General features: G+C 39.8%; 1 long non-coding RNA gene across 1 annotated transcript; it reads right to left on the bottom strand.

Annotated features, from left to right (window-relative positions):
- Nucleotides 1-1,072: 1,072 nt before the first annotated feature.
- LOC137719582 (uncharacterized) lies at nt 1,073-5,311 on the bottom strand. Its single transcript, XR_015965476.1, has 2 exons — nt 4,815-5,311; nt 1,073-1,238 (listed from the first exon to the last, which is right to left on the bottom strand). It is a non-coding gene; the product is annotated as an uncharacterized LOC137719582 (long non-coding RNA).
- Nucleotides 5,312-17,955: the final 12,644 nt, after the last annotated feature.

Raw genomic sequence — 17,955 nt, 5'->3', positions numbered from 1 at the left:
TTTGGGTTTGATGATGGAGGAGAGTGAATTTGAGTATGCACCATACCTTTTTCTATTAGGGTTTATGGTTGCAACGAGAGACCAAAATTGAGGAAGAAAGAGTGGTGACCCGCTACTCGACGGCGGCCGACGAGGAGGAGGTCGAGGCTGTCGTCGTCTGCAACATCACAACCGCTCTTTTTTCTCTTACGAATCTAATCCAACTCTAGCAACATTCCTCTTATTCCAGCAACCAAACTCCACAATCCCTCTTGATTTCCAGCCACCCACCTATTTGCCGGTTGTTAATTCAATAATTTTTTCTCTACACACATTTTTTATTTAGGGAAAAATTGGAATATAATTTTTTTTTCAAAAAAATAATGGGTGTAAAGATAAGGTAAAGCTCAAAATGTTGAAAAAGCAATTTCATGTAGACTGCTGATATATTACACTTATCATTTCTTCTGACATCTGTTGACCCGGATCACTCTCGGTAGGTAGCTTTAGGTATGTAGATAATTTTTTTATCACAATAATATTGGCAAAAACCCTTTTTCTTATAGATATATAAATAAGGAAAGTGTTATTGGCACTCCAAAAATCTTATTCTACACTTCTCACAAGTGTATTTTTTTCTTCTAAATATAGAAAGTTTGGAGTGTAGAATGAGAATTTTGGAGTGCCAATAACAATTCCCTATAAATAAATCCTACCAAATTTTCATGCTGTTATTTTGATACATAATTTATATTCACTACTACAAAAAACACTTTGCGTGATGAAATAAGTTTGTTGCGTAAAGTGTTTTGCGCAATGAAATTTTGGTCATGGTTCTTTGCGCAAAACTCGTGAAGATAGGGTTTGCGGGATGAAAATTAATCTTCGTCGCGCAAAGATTTTTGTTTTTTAATTTTTTTTAATTAAATTAAATTAATTTAATATTTTGCGCGACAAAATATTTTGTTGCACAAGGTTTTTGACTTTTTGTTTTATTATTTCTCTTATATTAATTTAATTTAATTGTATGATTTAATTTTTTAATTACTTTAATTTAAATTGACATACTCAAAATAAAATTACATATGAAAAATAGTGATCAAATTATCCAATATATATAATATATTCAAAATGTACACATAAATTAACAAAGTACAATAATAAAATCCTAATACAAGTCTATTGTGGTGGTAAGGGCAGGGGATATGGTTCGATATGTCCTAATCCTCAACTTTAGCTGTCAAAGTCTTGATGATTCCCTACCAAAAAAAACAAACATGGTCAAATAACCAAAAAACAACATAAAATAATACCAAAAAATTATCATAATCACCCCTAAAATTGGTATACCCCAAATCCGACCCCAAACTCCACCCTTCACCCTATACTTGACCCTAAACCCCGCACCAAAACTCAAAATTAACTCCAAAAACACATATTAATGAAAAAAAATTAAATTTTGCGGAGAATATACCTTTTGGCAAGATTGAGAGTGAGTGAGAATGAGAGAAAGAGTGAGTGTGAGAGAATTAGAGGAGATAGTGAGAGAGAGAGATGAGAGAGTGAGAGTGAGAGATAGTGAAGAGAGAGAGAAGAGAGATTCAGTGAGAGGAGTGAGTGTGAGAGAGGGTTGGATTTGGGGAGAGGGAAGGAGAGAGGAAAGGTAAGAGAATAGAGAAGGACATTGAGAAAACTGTGAAGTTATTTTGGTTTTAAAAACCGTATCATTTTGCGCAATGAAGGATGCGAGTTTGCGAGACGAAATATTGGTCGAGCAAAGTCTTAAAAAAAAATTTTAAAAAATTTCCTACGTCCCATTTTTGGCGCCCGCCCAAATTTTTAGAATTTTGCCCAATGAAGTGTTGGTCTGTCGAGCAAAATTTATAAAAATAATTTTTATAAATAATAAAAAAGAAAATAATTTTAGTTTACAATTTAAAATATAAATAAATTAAAAGGCGACCAAACGTGTATTTGTCGTGCAATGAAAATAATAATAATAAAAGAAATAATTTAGTTTAACAATATAAAATACAAAAATAAATACAAAATAAGTAAATAAGGTTTAGGCGACGAAATATTGATATTCGTCGTGACACACCTCACCCAGGAATGTCCAAGTAGACACCCGAATTGCGATGTGCTGGTGAACACCTGGAAGGTGATGAAACCATAAAGTATAGTGATGTGGAAAATTTGAATAAATACAAACCTAAAAGAGACTAATTTAGAGTGCGCATGTGAGCAGGATTGAACCCATATCACACAAGTGAAGTTAGAACATAGATAAATTGCAGTAAAAGAAGAGTAAAGACATTTATACCGAAAGGAGAAGTCTCCTACGTAATAGCTTTTACCAACAATCATCATCGTCACAAAACCTCTGGCACTGAGATCCTAGAGGGACGAAAAATAAGGGTGAGTGGGCCTGAAAATAAAGTTTTGTAAAACCATTTCGAAAAGTGTAACCCCTAGTTGTAAAATAAGTATATGGTTTCCCAAAAATATTATAATAATAGTATGTAATAAGGTACCTTACAGCACCAATGAGCTAAAGGATGTAGGCACAACAACAAGGTATCTCAACATCAAATCTTAATTCGTTATTATAAGAAATTAATGCTTATTAATTTATGTAGGCACACAAGTCCATTGCTGAGATATTCAGATTATGGAACAAGCTGGGTGTAGGTTTTATATTCTAGTACTACATCACGTGAGCTGCGCTAGTCGCATCACATATGAGTCCAAAACATCACACAAAAGGACAAGCTGGCACCTAACCCTGGATCCAAAACGAATGTAAATGGTGCATGTGAACCACATGTAAAGTGGGTCCTTGGCCCATGACAATACAAATAACTAAGAGACACCATGCAAAGATGTAATAATGAGCAGATAAAACGTAAGGATGTCATGTCACAAGTTTCTGCTCACAAATAGTATTAAAAAACATAAAGTGTACGCAGAGTTTATTTGTAAAGCTAAGCGTGGCATGTCACATCCTAATATATAAAAGTAGTTGTTGGGAAAATCACATATCTATATTAGGGCTGGAAAAAAAATCCCAAAAATCTCGAACCATACAGAAAAAAATCAGATCCCAAATCGAAAAAATCTCGAACCGAAAATCTCGAAAATTTTGGTACCAATCCCAAATCGATCCATAGCCGTTCGGTACGGGAATCGATATCACATTTTCCTTTGTTCGGGAATCCCAAACTGATATATATATATATATATATATATATATATAATATTATTATTTAATTTTAATCAACCAACCGTCCCTCTGCCCAATAACCATCTTTCTTCACCACCTTCTCTGTTTTTTATTCTTTCTTTGTCTGCCACTAACCTTTCCTTTCCTTATTTTATTTCTTGATAACATGACTTCTATAGACAGCCATTGAATCTCTCTCCCTCTCTCTCTCTCTCCCTCCATTGGCTCCCTCAAATGCAAAAGCAAGCCTAAATAGCAGCCGCACCCACATCCTATTCTTCCCAAAACACCATACCATTGCAGCCTTCGTTTGAGGAACCAGTCGTTTTTCCAAGACATCAAATCCATCACTGCAAAGCAGAGTAGCCCTCTGATGGTGATTTTGTTTAGCAAGACATGAAAAGCCTTACACATCGACGAGGATCGGTACATGATTCTGTTCGATACACTTTGCAAAGCCATCCGACTCTCGAAGGCAGCAAAGACAAGGTGAGGGGAGGTCGACGAATCTGGGATGAGGTGTGGCCATGTGGGCTGGTAGGGAAGGTGGGAGGTCGATGAATCCCGAACCATATCGAAATTCTGAAAAAATTTCGGGAATATCGAAATTTCGGTTTGGTTTTGGTTTTTAAAAGCTTATCCCGAAAAAAAAATCGGTTTGGAATTTGGGATCCCATTTTCAATTTAGGATCCCATACCAAACCAGCCCTAATATATATATATATATATATATATATATATATATAGATATACATAAAAATGAAAAGACCCATTCACAGGTACTTGCGATGTCACATCCTTTTGAGCTAAGAAAGTCGGAGTCTCATATAGTAATCGCACCTAAGTATAATATTGGGACCCATTAGTAAAACTCAACTTAAACGACTAAATTTAGGGAAACGGAGTGCGGATTTGGAATCAAAGTGTCGAAATACGCTAAGAAGGGTCCTGGGTAATTTTCGTAAAAGGTCAACGAAAAGTCAATGGTTAACCCTCAAAAAGTCAACCGAGACGCCTCGACGGACAACTATGCCAAAACCTAGTAATTTCACTAAATGGTTGTCGAAAAGGGACTTGGGACGTCAAAATTAGCCTAGGAGTATTTTCGAGAAAATTTCAAAAATGTCAACTAATCGTCAACAGTTAACTTTAATGGAATATTCCATATGAAGACAGAATATTCTGTTAAAGTTAACAAAATATTCAAAGGAAATATTCCCTCTAAAATCTGAAATGGACCGGGGTCCAATTCGGGTTAGGGTAAACGGGTTGTGGGCTTGGGTTTTTTTTTTTTCCTTCCAATCAAGTCGACTCGGTCCCTGTCGCGGTCTGGTTGCTGGAATCTGAGCAACGATTCCAGAGCTCCAAACTCAACCATTTTTCATACTATTCATAACAAAATAAAGATAAACGAGTGTAGTTTAGGATTATACCTATTCCCGAGTCAGCCATGGCCGGAGTTGGCTAGAAAACTCGCGGCATACACCACAGGAAAAACTTGGGAAGACTCCCCGAGGTATTTATGCATTCAAATGTCCAAAATCCTTAAGAAACACTAGTAACGTATAGTAAAACACAATCCACGAAGATTTGGGTGGTTTTCAGAACATACCTTCGTCGAAAACGATGAGGAGTTGTCGGAGGACATGGCGTCGGCGATGATTTAGGTGCCTCTGCGTTGTGAGCATAGAGAAAGTGAGGGAGATAGAAGATTAAGATAAAGGGAGAGTGATAGGGGGAGGGACGTGGTGGTTGGAGACAAGGACGATGTTGGTCATGAAACAAGGCATCAATGATCGCCATGGCTTCTTTTGTGCAGTAAGCACATAGTGAGTGAGAGAGGTAGGGAGTCCATGAGAGATGTGAGGGTGTCTGATCCACTTGAATTTGAGTTTCTGAAAGGATGACAGGTAGTGGCCTCAAGGTGGCGATTCAATGAAGCTCACTGGAGGTGTGGTGGTGATGGTGGGCTTTGTGTTTTCAGAGAGAAAAAGAGTGAAAAGAGAGAGAGAGTGCGGGAGTTAGAGTGTTGAGGCAAATGAGTGATAATGACAGAGATTGAGTGAGGGATAATGTGTGATAGAGAGAAAAGAATATAAAAGAAGGGGAAAGTGGAGATTAAAGAAAACAAAAGAAATGGATGTGATGGTTAAAATAACAAAAGAAATGAATATGATGATTATAAAAACACAAAAAGTTTGCAACATTCAGAGAGAGAAATCACGGTTTGGATTTCCAATCACATATAAAAATTAAACGTGGGTCCCACCACTCCATTATAGCATTTGGTTGAAAAATGCTAATTTCGAATTTATTTATTCTAAAAGGAAGTGTAACTAAGACTCTGAATTTGGTTTTGCTTGTGTCCACAAGTTTGTGCCGTTGAGTACTACAAGGATACGCTAAGAGAATGTTTCATATGTCTCACTATACGCTAATCAACGAAGGTCAACAATCTCACCTCTAGGGGCATTTTTGTCAATCACTCTTCTAAAATTAATAAAATTGTAAAATTAGGGACGGGCTATTACAATTACCCACCTTACAAAAAACAAGTTCGTCCCCAAATTTGATATAAGTTGCTATACATAAAATATTCAAGATAAAAAGAAAATATATAAATAAGAAATCAAGCTAGAGCGGTTGCATAAAAGAGAATGTCATTCCGTCGCGATCAGATTGAACTGATTCCTCTTTTATGCCTCCAAACTCATACTTTCCTTCTCCTTTAGTACAAAACTATAGTATAATACCTTTATAAAAACATAAAATAAAAAAGAGGTATAAAGTAACCTAACCCCAAAATACGTATATAATAACGTAAAAATTAAAGTGGTTATATTGTAATGATGGTTGGATTGTAGTTGTGATTGATTGGTAAATTTTCAGTGGTACACAATTATCGATACGTCTACCTTGCTTCAGGGTCAACAAAACGTCTTCATTTAGGTATTTCTTTAGCAAAGAGGCTCTTCACGTAAAGTCTAGTGGTGGTCACCAAAGTGTTCTTTTAAAAGGTCAGTAAGTTGTCAGAAAAGTGATGGCGGTAGTCGTTCGAAGTTGCCCAAAAGTTATGAAAAGCTGGCACATTTTATGTTTGACGAGGTGGCATAATTATAACATTAGAATTCAAGAACCGAGAATGCTTACATCACATGTCTGATGATTGCGATACTGCCTAACCTATGCTCTAATACCAAACTGTCACACTCTGACCCGAAATGTCCACGTAGACACCAGAATCGCGATGTGTTGGCTGACACCTTGAAGGCGACGAAGCCATAAAGTGTAGTGATGTGGAAATGGTGAATAAATTAAAACCTAAAAGTGACTAATTTAGAGTGCGCATGTGAGCATGATTGAACCCATATCATACAAGTGATGTTAGAGCTTAGATAAACTGCATTAAAAGAAGAATAGGAACATTTATATCGAAAAGAGATAGTATCAGCTTTTACCAACAATCCTCGTCGTCATGAAACCTCTGGCACTAAGATCCTGGAGGGGCCAAAAATAAGGGTGGGTGGGCTTGAAGATAAAGTTTTGTAAAACATTTTCGAAAAGTGTAACCCCTCGCTGTAAAACAAGTATATGGTTTCCTAAAAATATTATAATAATAGTATGTAATAAGGTACCCTGCAGCACCAGTGAGCTAAAGGATGTAGGCACAACAACAAGGTATCTCAACATCAAATCTCAATTAGTTATTATAAGAAATTAATGCTCATTAATTTATGTAGGCACACAAGTCCATAATGGAACAAGCTGGGTGTAGGTTTTACATTCTAGTACTACATCAAGTTAGCTGCGCTAGTCATATCACATACAAGTCCAAAACATCACACAAATGGACAGGCTAGGACCTAACTTTGGATCCAAAGAGAATGTAAACGGTGCATGTGAACTACACGTGAAGTTGGTCCTTGGCCCAAGACAGTACAAATAACTAAGAGACACTATGCAAACATGTAATAATGAGCAGATAAAACGCAAGGATGTCATGTCATATGTTTATGCTCAAAAATAGTATTAAAAACATAAAGTGTACAAAAAGTCTATTTTGTAAAGCTAAACATGGCATGCACACACACACACACATACATACATACATACATACATACATACATACATACATACATACATACATACATACATACATATATATATATATATATTGTCATGCCTCGGACCAGGGGTCGGTAATAAAAACTTGAACCTGAATCCGAAACGTGAGTTAAAAGCTTAATAAATAAAAGGAAATTGACAATATTAAATTATGTGTCATGAAATCATATAGCCAAATATCAAATAATGCAAGAATGCAATGCAACCTCTTCAACTACCCCCATTAATTTATATAATAAAATACACGGACCTGCACGTCCCATACCATGCATTTTGCCCTTGCAGAGGTGGTTCGAATGTTCTATTATAGAAACTAACCCCCATATGATATCTCAAGTTCATAAACCCTTTTTGCTAGTTATCTTATCAAATTCATTGATTTCCAGCCCAAATCACCCACATCGACAATTCTCGTCGATCCTATTCTAATGTGCATACCAGGCTCACCTGGAACTAGTTTCACAATGAATAGATTCAACTACACAAAAGATCATTTCCAACTACCCTCATTTCCATACTTCCAATTTGAATACTGAAATTCCAACCACATCAACATGAATGATGCACAAATAATGTCATGTTATCTTTCACTTGTATCACAGTATATTCTCAACGAATAGCATTCCAACAATAATTCGATAATCAAGAACAAGTAAACACTTAACTGAAGTAATTAGTCAATTATTATCCAATCACATTAATCAACCAAAAAGATCAAGAATTTTATAACACTTCACGAAATTTAATAAAATCAATTTCCGTAAAGGTCTGCCGTATTTTTCCTACCTGGATTCCAAAGCTAAAACAAAGATCCACGTCATTATCAAAATAGCTAATTGTCCACGTACTTATCCATGCCAGTACCGAAATAGGTCATTATTCAAAAACCTATTTTATCCTCCTCATTAAATCTTCTCCACAAGGTAACTCCCAAATTATTTCTTTCAAATTATATTAATTGGCTAAGTAATTGATTTATTACTCAATTAATTCATTAATTAGCTAATTGATAACAATTAACACCAAAAAATACAATATATGGCCGGTCCCCATTCTCCTAATGGGGCCGGCCATACCCCTATATATAGCCCCTCATTCTCTCTAAAATCCAAGTTCAACACCTTTGCAAAATTCTCTAAATTCGCGAAACACTTTTCCCTCAAAATTCTAATTTGGCATCAGATGTTCTTTGGCAAAAGCCCCCTCCCCAATTCATCATGGGCGTGTGAGGCTCTTTGCCTTGACCTAAGATGTTAATTGTTTTGTAGGTCCAATTTTGTCTAAGAAGAAGAAGGCGGAAATTTGCATCACAAATTGGTGCTTTCATTGAGAGCCTTGATCAAATACTCGTAGAAGACTCTCACATTCAAGGTTTTTTGTTTTCTTGTTCATTTGTAGAGTTTTTGTACGTTCTTAATCTTGGAATTTTTATTTCTAAAAATTCTTTGATAAAACATAAACGAAAAGTACAATGGCAAGAGATTCGGAAACTTGACGAACGAAAATTCCAACGTTCAAGGATTAAGGTCACGACGATGTACAAGGCTCAACACAACAATGATTGAAGTGGCACCACCTCCGTAGGGCACCACGGTGGCCACTACGACAGCCACCCTCAGCAAGGTTCACGGTGCCACAACCATGGCCCAAGCCGTGCCATTTTAACCTTTAAGGGCCCAAGCTCTAATCGAGCCGGCTCGAGCCGCTCAAGCCCAATGCGTTGCCAAGCCGAGCCTTAGCCTCGTACCGACATGCACCATATGCCGAGCAGCCTATTCTAGTGGCCCAGCCTACTCTCGTAGCTTTCCAAGCAGCCCAAGTCAGCCTAAGATTAGTTCAACCGTTTTGGCTTCAAATTTCAGGACCTACGATCAAACCAGGGGCATTTTCACCACATTTCTCCATGGATTTGGCATTTCCCAACTTAAATCTCGCGCTTGTAGTTTACCACCCTTCCAGTGCTCAAGGAAAAGTATTCCTTCCAAGCTCTTCCAATTCGAATGGTGAACAACACTTGTCTCGACAAGTTATAGAGTTGATAAGCGCCCTTGTACAAAAGACGACCTTGGTGAATCAACTCTTGCATTGCACCGAAATCCAACGTGCCCCAGACTAGGTATCCTGAAGTAAGACAAGGGCAGATGAAGAACCTCTTTAGCAGCGTCCCGGCAGGCAGCTACTTAACCAGCCACGAACTGAGCGTTCGGCCAGTGTACACTTTCGACTAGGCCCCCAAGATAGCGTATACTCTCATCTAAGTGCATGGAGGAGCATGCACTATCGACTAGGCCCTTGGATGAGTTTACACTCAAGGTTGGGGCCACACTCCGATAATTAACATGAGTAGCCTTTCAGGCAAATCATTCATTCGCTATTAGGTCCTTAAAGAGAATCTTTTACATCACATCGGAGTAGGTAGCATGACGGATAGAGACAAGCAGTCACTCAATCTAGCTCAAGTTCAACCAGCAGCCTGCGAAGAATTCCCTCGCTTGCCAAGAACGGACTACATGCACCGCCACGTCGGTATTGACGAGCCGAGCAGATAGAAGAGCAGCCTAGGTCAGCAGGTCAAGATCGGGGGCAGCCAAGAGCTTTGTTACCCCCAATAAAGGCAAATTCAGGAAAGGTAGAGAGGCTCTTAAATGAACGATTGCGTTTCCAACGCAACAAAGTGGCCGATGAAGCACTACGACGGGACATGACCAACATAAGCAGGTCACCTTTCACGGATGAGATCGAGCAGGTAGAGCCTTAACACAAGTTTAGCATGCCATATTTCACATATTTCAAAGGAGATGAAGATCCGGAGAGGCACTTAAAGCACTACTGAAGCACGATGGTCCTTTATCAGAATAATGAGGCCCTTATGTGCAAGATATTCGCCACCACTTTACAAGGCGAAGCGCAAAATTGGTTTCACACTTTGTCACCGCAATCCATTTGGAGTTTTGATGATCTTTCTTTGGTTTTCACCAAAAAAATACTTATCCTACCACTCGATCAAGAAAAAGTTCGATCACTTGTTCAACGTGAAGAAAAACCCAAAAAAGTCCCTCTGTGACTACATAAAGAGATTCAAAGCAGAGAAGGTGAAGATAGTCGAATGTGACGACGTAATAGTAAGTGCATCATTCTTAAAAAGACACCCAACAGACCATTCACTGTTTGGAGAGTTGATCATGAAAGAAGGTCTAACTTTGGCAGAGAAGCATGCACTTTGGGACAAGGCTCGAAGGGCAAACAAAGCACCTGAACAGCCTCAAAAAGAGTCGGTAGTGGCTCAAAAGAAGGAAGATTGGAAACAGTCTGCAAAAGCAAGCAGAATGCCAAGTGTAGGGACCAATCCACGACCGAGGAAGGCCGGATGACCAAGAACTACTCTAAGCTCTCAATCCCAATCCACCAAATCCTTCGTGACATCAAGAACGAGCCATGATTCAAGCTACCGAAACAATCAAAGAGAGATACTTCCAAGTTGGATCACACCAAATATTGCGCATTCCATTGAGGACCGGGTCACACAATTGACGACTGTGCACTTGGAAAAACTACTTAGAGAAGCTCGTGAAAGAAGGCAAGTTCAACAGATACTTGGACAAGTTAGCTGCGTAACCTAGAAGGAACACAGATGACTACGAAGAGCCTCCAACCAAGACAATTTGGATCAACGACATTTTCGCCGAATCTGAGCACTTGGAGGCCACCAACAACTCTAAAAAAAAAAAAGATCCAACAGACTCTACTAGTCTCACAGGTCTAACCAGTCGACACCCAACCTGGACCCATTGTTGGCTTCACCGAGCAAGATGCAAAAGGCGTCGACTTTCCACATGACAACGCACTAGTAATATCTGTACAACTAGCCTACGCTATAGTCAATAGAATAATGGTTGACAATGGAAGTGCAGGCAACCTGCTTCAGCTCTCAATCATTCAAAAGATGGGCCTAGAAAACACAATCATACGCCGAGCGGAGGTACTCGCCGGATTCAACTGGCACACCTCGATTGCCATCGGCCACATCACACTTGATGTGAAAACACCGCCAGCTGTCTTAAAGCAGACATTCATGATCTTAAGTGACCCATTTCTCTACAATGGGATTCTTGGAAGACCTTGGTTGATCAAGCTAGATGTCGTCACTTCTGTCAAGTATAAAAAAAAATCTGATTTCGCATCTTGGGAGGAGGTGTCGGAGAAATTGAGTCTGACCAGGCCGCATCTCGATGATCCACTGTGCGAGTGTTGAAGAAATCAAAGAAGAAGACCTTTACCCCTATAGAGACTACTGAGGCCTGAAAGGATAACGAAACTGCCTAATAGCAATTATAGCAATTAGATCAAGAAGATGATGCCCAAGCAGACGACATAGGATGGAAACCTGAAGAAGACGTTAAGGACATCACTCTTGATCCCTAGCAGCTAGAAAAGACGGTTAAAATTGGCTCACGTCTAAGCCTAGCCGAAAAGATGGAACTCACAACTTTCCTTAGGGAAAATCATGACATCTTTGTGTGGTCACCTTCCTACATGCCTGGCATCAACCCCGAGATAGCTTGCCACAAGTTGCACATCTACGCCGCTACTAAACCGGTGATCCAAAAGAGAAGACATTTCGCACCTCGGCGAGTGGTTATCATCGAAGTGGAAATTGACAAGCTACTGGAGGCCGAATTCATAGAAGATGTAGTGCACTCATCATGGCTTGCCAATGTCGTGTTAGTCATAAAGAAAGAGAATGGAAAATGGAGGGTTTGCATAGACTACACCGACCTTAACAAAGCATGCCCAAATGATCCTTATCCACTTCCTCGAATTAATCTACTAGCAGACTCAACTTCTGGGAACCAGCTGTTCAGTTTCTTGGATGCATACTCCGGCTACAACCAGTTAGCTATGTACGAGCCCGACAAAGAGAAAATCGTATTTGTGAGCGAGCAAGGCACCTACTGCTACAGAGTCACGCCCTTTAGCCTCAAGAATGCAAGAGCCATTCACCAAAGGTTAGTAAACATGATGTTCAATAAACAAATTGGGGTAACTATGGAGGTCTATGTCGACGAAATCATGGTAAAGGGCAAACAACGGTCAAACCACATTGGTAACTTGGCGGAAACTTTTTACATCCTCAGAAAATACAAGATTCTTAGGGTACCTAGTAACCCAATAAGGAATCGAGGCATATCCCAAGCAAATCTGAGTGATCATAGGGATGAAATCTCCAACTACCTTGAAGGAGATCCAAAGTTCTCAACCACTTCCTTTTTTCAAGGCCATCAAGAGGGCACAACGAGACAAATGGGATGATGAGTGCGAAAAATCCTTTCACGACCTGAAGAAGTATCTTACATCACCTTCCTTATTATCTAAGCCGAAAGCAGCGGAAGACTTATAGATCTACTTAGCAGTCTCTGAAGTAGCAGTGAGCTCTACCCCTCACATGAGAAAAGCTGGGGGCTTAACTGTCGGTATTCTACACTTCTAAAGCTCTTCTCGATACGAAAACTAGATACCCGAAGATCAAAAAATTAATTTTGGCATTAGTTATTGCAACTCAGAGGCTCAAACCATACTTTCAAGCTCATATAATCATCGTCATGACTCAATATCCTCTATGGTCAATCTTACATGGTTTGGACACTTCTCAACGAGTGATGAAGTGGGCATTAGAACTTGGCTAATACGACTTAGTTTTCCGGCCCCGCACAGCGATAAAAGTCCAAGCCTTGGCGGACTTCATAGCATAATTCATACTTAGCCTAAGCAATGTAACAGAGCGACACAACGACGCACTGAAAGTAGCTGAGCATACATTAGCCATGCATGCTTCACTCAATGAAAACTTCTGGCATTTGCATATCGATGGCACATCCAACTATAAAGGCTCAGGAGAAGGCGTAGTCCTTGTCACCCCAGACGGTTCAATGCTCAAGCAGACGATCCTTGATGGCAGAATATTTATGCGACTTTGTTAGCTTGTTTTCTTGCATTTAGTACCATATAGCTGACCTTTTCCTTATGGATTTGAAGTGTTAAAATCCTTTTCAGTTACTTTTGTGCCGCACCTAAGCCTATAAATATATGTCTATGCCGCATAATTCAAGCACCACCCTCTACCACAATTTCACACCACACCATCCACCACACCTCAAAAGCCTAAATTCAGAAAATCCCCATTGTGCTGCAGCAAGGAAGGAAGGAGGAGCCACCTGGAGCCGTGCTTGCCATTCAAGACGTTGGATTGTTGGAGCGTTTCTAGGTGTATTCTATCTTTGTTTTCAATGTTTAAATTTAATTATCTTTGTTTAATTGCGAACATGAGGAGCTAAACTCGTTTTAGCTAGAGGAGACTTTAAAACCTTGATTATATTTGCAATATGAATTGATTATCTCCAGTTGTGATTTCATAAATTGTGAATGCAATTTGCTTAACTATTTGATTAAGAACTTATTCTTGTATGTTGATTAAGGAGGCCTACTTAGTTTGCATGCATGAATTTGATTCTAGAATATAAGGGAATTTCACCTAATCGTTATGAACTTATATTTATAAGTAGTGGAGGTTGCTAGTCACGATCGTGTTAAGTAAATTCCTAGCAGGAGTATTATGCTGTTCATGGTTACAAATGCCTTGTCAATGCTTATGATTTTCACAAAGGTTAATGATCTTTGATTGTATCTCTATTATGTTGTTCATGTAGGGAACTATTGAAGAATAATTTGGTTGCCGATGCGTATCCCATCCAATTCAATAACTTAAGGAAAATCTAAGGGTTAATTAGTGATGTTCACGGTTAATTTGGGGTGTTGAGGTTCATGGTTTATTGGAAAAACAACTGGAAATCAATTTGTATGCAAGTGTATCATGTGTGGAGAAAGACCCTCTAGCTAGCCTATCACCCATCAATTCACCCTAATTTCGTGCAACTTAGTTTAAGTTTACAATCTGCTTGTTTTTACATTAATTTCGTCCAAAGCAAGCCCCCCTTTAATTAAGTGTGTTAGATTAGTTAGAACCGTGTTTGAATCTGTCCAATTTAGTGTTTTGAGTCTTACTACTCTAAAATTCGTCCAAATAACTCCTTAGAGTTTGTTTTGAGTCTATTTGCTAGTATTGTGCTGTTTAGAGTCTGTTTAGTGTGTTTTGAGTTTTTAGTGTCTAGTTGAGTGTTTCTAAGTATAGTTTTCTGTTTTTGAGTCTAGTTTAGTGTTTTAGAGTTTAAATTGTGTAGATTAGCATCCCTTCTAATCCCCGGCCTAAAACGATCCCTACTTTCATATATTACAATCATAAGGTTTTAATTTGAGTGTTAGAATATATCACATCAATCATTCTAGGCTTCAAAGTATCCAACAACGAAGCAGAGTACAAGGCCTTACTAGTAGGCCTCCGAATGGTAAAAGACTTGGCGGTGAAAATGCTTGTAATTCATTCTGATTCTTAGCTAATCACCAGCTAGACTACTAGGGAGTACACGACAAAACGTCTGAAGATGGCGCAATACCTAAAGAAGGTACGCAAACAACTTGAGGCATTTCAGACTTACATTCTCACTCAAGTTCCGTGGGCAAACAACGCCCACGCAGATGCGCTAGCCAACCTAGGCTTCGCCCTTGACCACCAACTCAAACTCTTTATTCCGGTGGAGTATCTAGACAAGCTGAGCATAGAGGCGGAGCCAGCAGCCGAAGTGTCATAGGCTAGTATAACTCCCAACTGGCAAAGTTCTATTATAGACTACATGGTCAATGGCACATTCCCCACGAAAGGATTAGAGTCTAGAAAGCTCCAACTAAAGGCAACATGCTACTACATATGGAACAACATTCTCATTTGAAGATCCTACACCGAACCACATCTCCGTTGCTTAGCGCCTTCCGACGATCTAAAGGTTTTAAGCTCAATCCATGAAAGTGTTTGTGGAAATCACCCTGGATGCTGATCCTTGACACAAAAGGCTCTTAACGCAGGTTATTATTGGTCTACCATGCACCAAGATGCTAAGGAGTTAGTACAAAAGTGCAATTGCTGCCAACGCTTCAAGCCGGTATTAACACTGCCTGTGAGCGAACTACACCCGTAGACAAGTCATTGGTCGGCTGTTCATGTAGTGGGCAATCGACCTGGTAGGGCCAATGCCGCCTGCTACTAAAGGCAAAGGCATGATGATCGTGGCAACCGAATACTTCACCAAATAGGAAAAAGCAAAGCCCATGACAACCACGACTCAGACGGACATAAAGTGTTTCATATGAAAGAACATCATTTGCTAATTTGGCATCCCTCAGTCCATCATCATTGACAACGGCCCGCAATTTATAGGAAAAAAAATGGCGAAGTTCTTCCAAAAATATGGCATCAATAGCACATGTCCACGCCAAGGTATCATCAAGGCAATGGGCAGACCGAAGCATCCAACAAGACGATCCTCGACTGCCTCAAGAAATCCCTCTTCGACAAAAAGGGAAAATGGCTAGACGAACTCCCTATATGTCTATGGGCATATCGCATAACCAAAAGACGAACAATCGGTGAGACTAGCTCTTTGGCCTTTGGTTCGGAAGCAATCATTCCCCCCAACATTATCATGCCAAGTATAAGCAATTTACTGCCAAGCATTGAACAGAACAGTAAGGAGATGGCCATAAGCTTAGATCTGGCAGAGGGGAAGTGCAAGTAGACTATCACCCACATTGCAGCGTACCGGCATCAACTCTTTTCCAACTACAACAAAAGGGCCAAGATCCGAAAGTTCCAACCTGGAGATCTAGTCCTAAGAAAATCCTTCATCACTGCCCCCAGAAAAGGGCCCAAAAAGATGGATCCCATCTAGGAAGGTTTATACAAGATCAATAGAGTAGAGGACAAGGCTAATTAGATCATCACCACCATGAACGACAAAGAGATCAAAAAACAATGGAATGCCTACAATCTGAGGAAGTACCATGTGTGACCACCCGCTACATCAAAGCCTGAAGAACTTAAGCAGCTCAACGGGCACCACCTCGCAAGTCGAGGACTATCCAGTTGTTATGCAGTCTCTACTTTAGAGCTAAGTTTTTGTTTGTTTCACTCTTTTTCAATGAGGATTTCAAAAGTAATTTACAACTTGGTTTGACTACATGTCTACAACAACTGATCACTTTTGCACTTCTAAAGAAGATCGCACCTTTCTTAGGGACTCACCGCAGAAATTGCACCCCCCAAGGGACCAACCATGCTCTCCAATGCGAGAGGGTAAATCAATTCCCTGACACCCACATGGGTATGCTCTCCAAAAAGGGAGGATAAGCCGAGCTGCACTCTAAATATCCAGACGTGGATGAGCCGAGATGCCTTAAGTGTAACTAGATGCACGATGGTTTGTGCCCAGATTCCTAGAAGTAGCCACAATGGTCTTTTTCAAGGCTTAGCTAACTGAAGGATTTTGGGTCTTTTAGCCTAATCCATATGGAACCAGGCCCTAGAGACGGAGGGGGCACATAATGCACTACGCTCTATAGACGGCTGCCCTAAAACCCTAAAGCTACTACCGAGCGCACTAAGGTAGTCTACGATTTTTGGAAGACTGCCTACGGCTTACCCTTCGAGAATTATACAACCACACATTGTTGTGAAAGGTTAAACAAGCTAGCGTGCATATACGAAGCTTTATCCACTACCGACAAGTTACGTAGTCGATAAGCTTCATCACTACCAAGCGTGGAATAACCTATACCAAGTCCTAAAGTGTTGTAATATTTGCTACGCAACCTACGGAATTGAAGAAAGCCAAGGTTAACAGCCTAGTGGTTACGCGGACTTGTCTGCTTCTGTAAGAAAGGCATCCGGCTGCTAACCCTATAGCTAACAACTTTGCAAAGTTCTACACCAACACATGCGGTTGCATAGGCTACACGGACCTGTCTGCTTATAGAAAAGTAGCACGCCTGCCACTGGTCTATAAAGTCTAAAGGTTAGGGCATGAACAAAAGAAGCGAAGATGGAGAAAAGTGAAGGAAACAAGTTTATTAAATTTTCTAGCAAAACTGATAAACAACTAGCAAAAGACCGAAAGAGTTCAAGAAAAAACAAAAGCAACAAGGAAAGCAAAGAAAATCCTAAAGGCTAATTAGAAGACTACTCTTCAACAACTTAGACATCCCACGACTACTCGGTCGCCATACCTTCAGCAGCCCCGACGTTCTCAGCAGCAGCACTATCTGGCACTTCACCTCCAGCTGCCCCAGCCTGGGCACCAACCTCTCTAATTACTTCACCAATAGAAGACTTAAAGTAAAGCCGAGCAAGTCTTTCGGAGAAATAGAGAAGGTCTTAAAGTCTTTACCAAAAAACTCAAAGTCAAACGGCTACCCAAAAAGATGGTCTACATAACCCAGCTTGTAGAAATCGGCTTGACTTTAAGTAAGCAAAGCCTCAAACCCAACATTCTCACCTTCAATTGCTTATTATCCTCATGCAGACAAGCATGGACTCGTTGCAGCTCCTCCACTTCTTTCTTCAGACGATCATTGATCTTTAAATCACCTTGGAGTTCCAACACTTGACGTTCAGGCCTATCAACAACCTTCTTGAAGTGGATCACTTGGTTGTTAGCAGCGATCAGTTCTTCATCCTTTGTGTA

Source organism: Pyrus communis, chromosome 1 (assembly GCF_041283825.1).
Source record: "Pyrus communis isolate YQ-2024b chromosome 1, ASM4128382v1, whole genome shotgun sequence".
In the NCBI taxonomy this organism is placed as follows: Eukaryota; Viridiplantae; Streptophyta; class Magnoliopsida; order Rosales; family Rosaceae; genus Pyrus; species Pyrus communis.
This window is presented reverse-complemented; position numbering and strand designations above follow the sequence as displayed.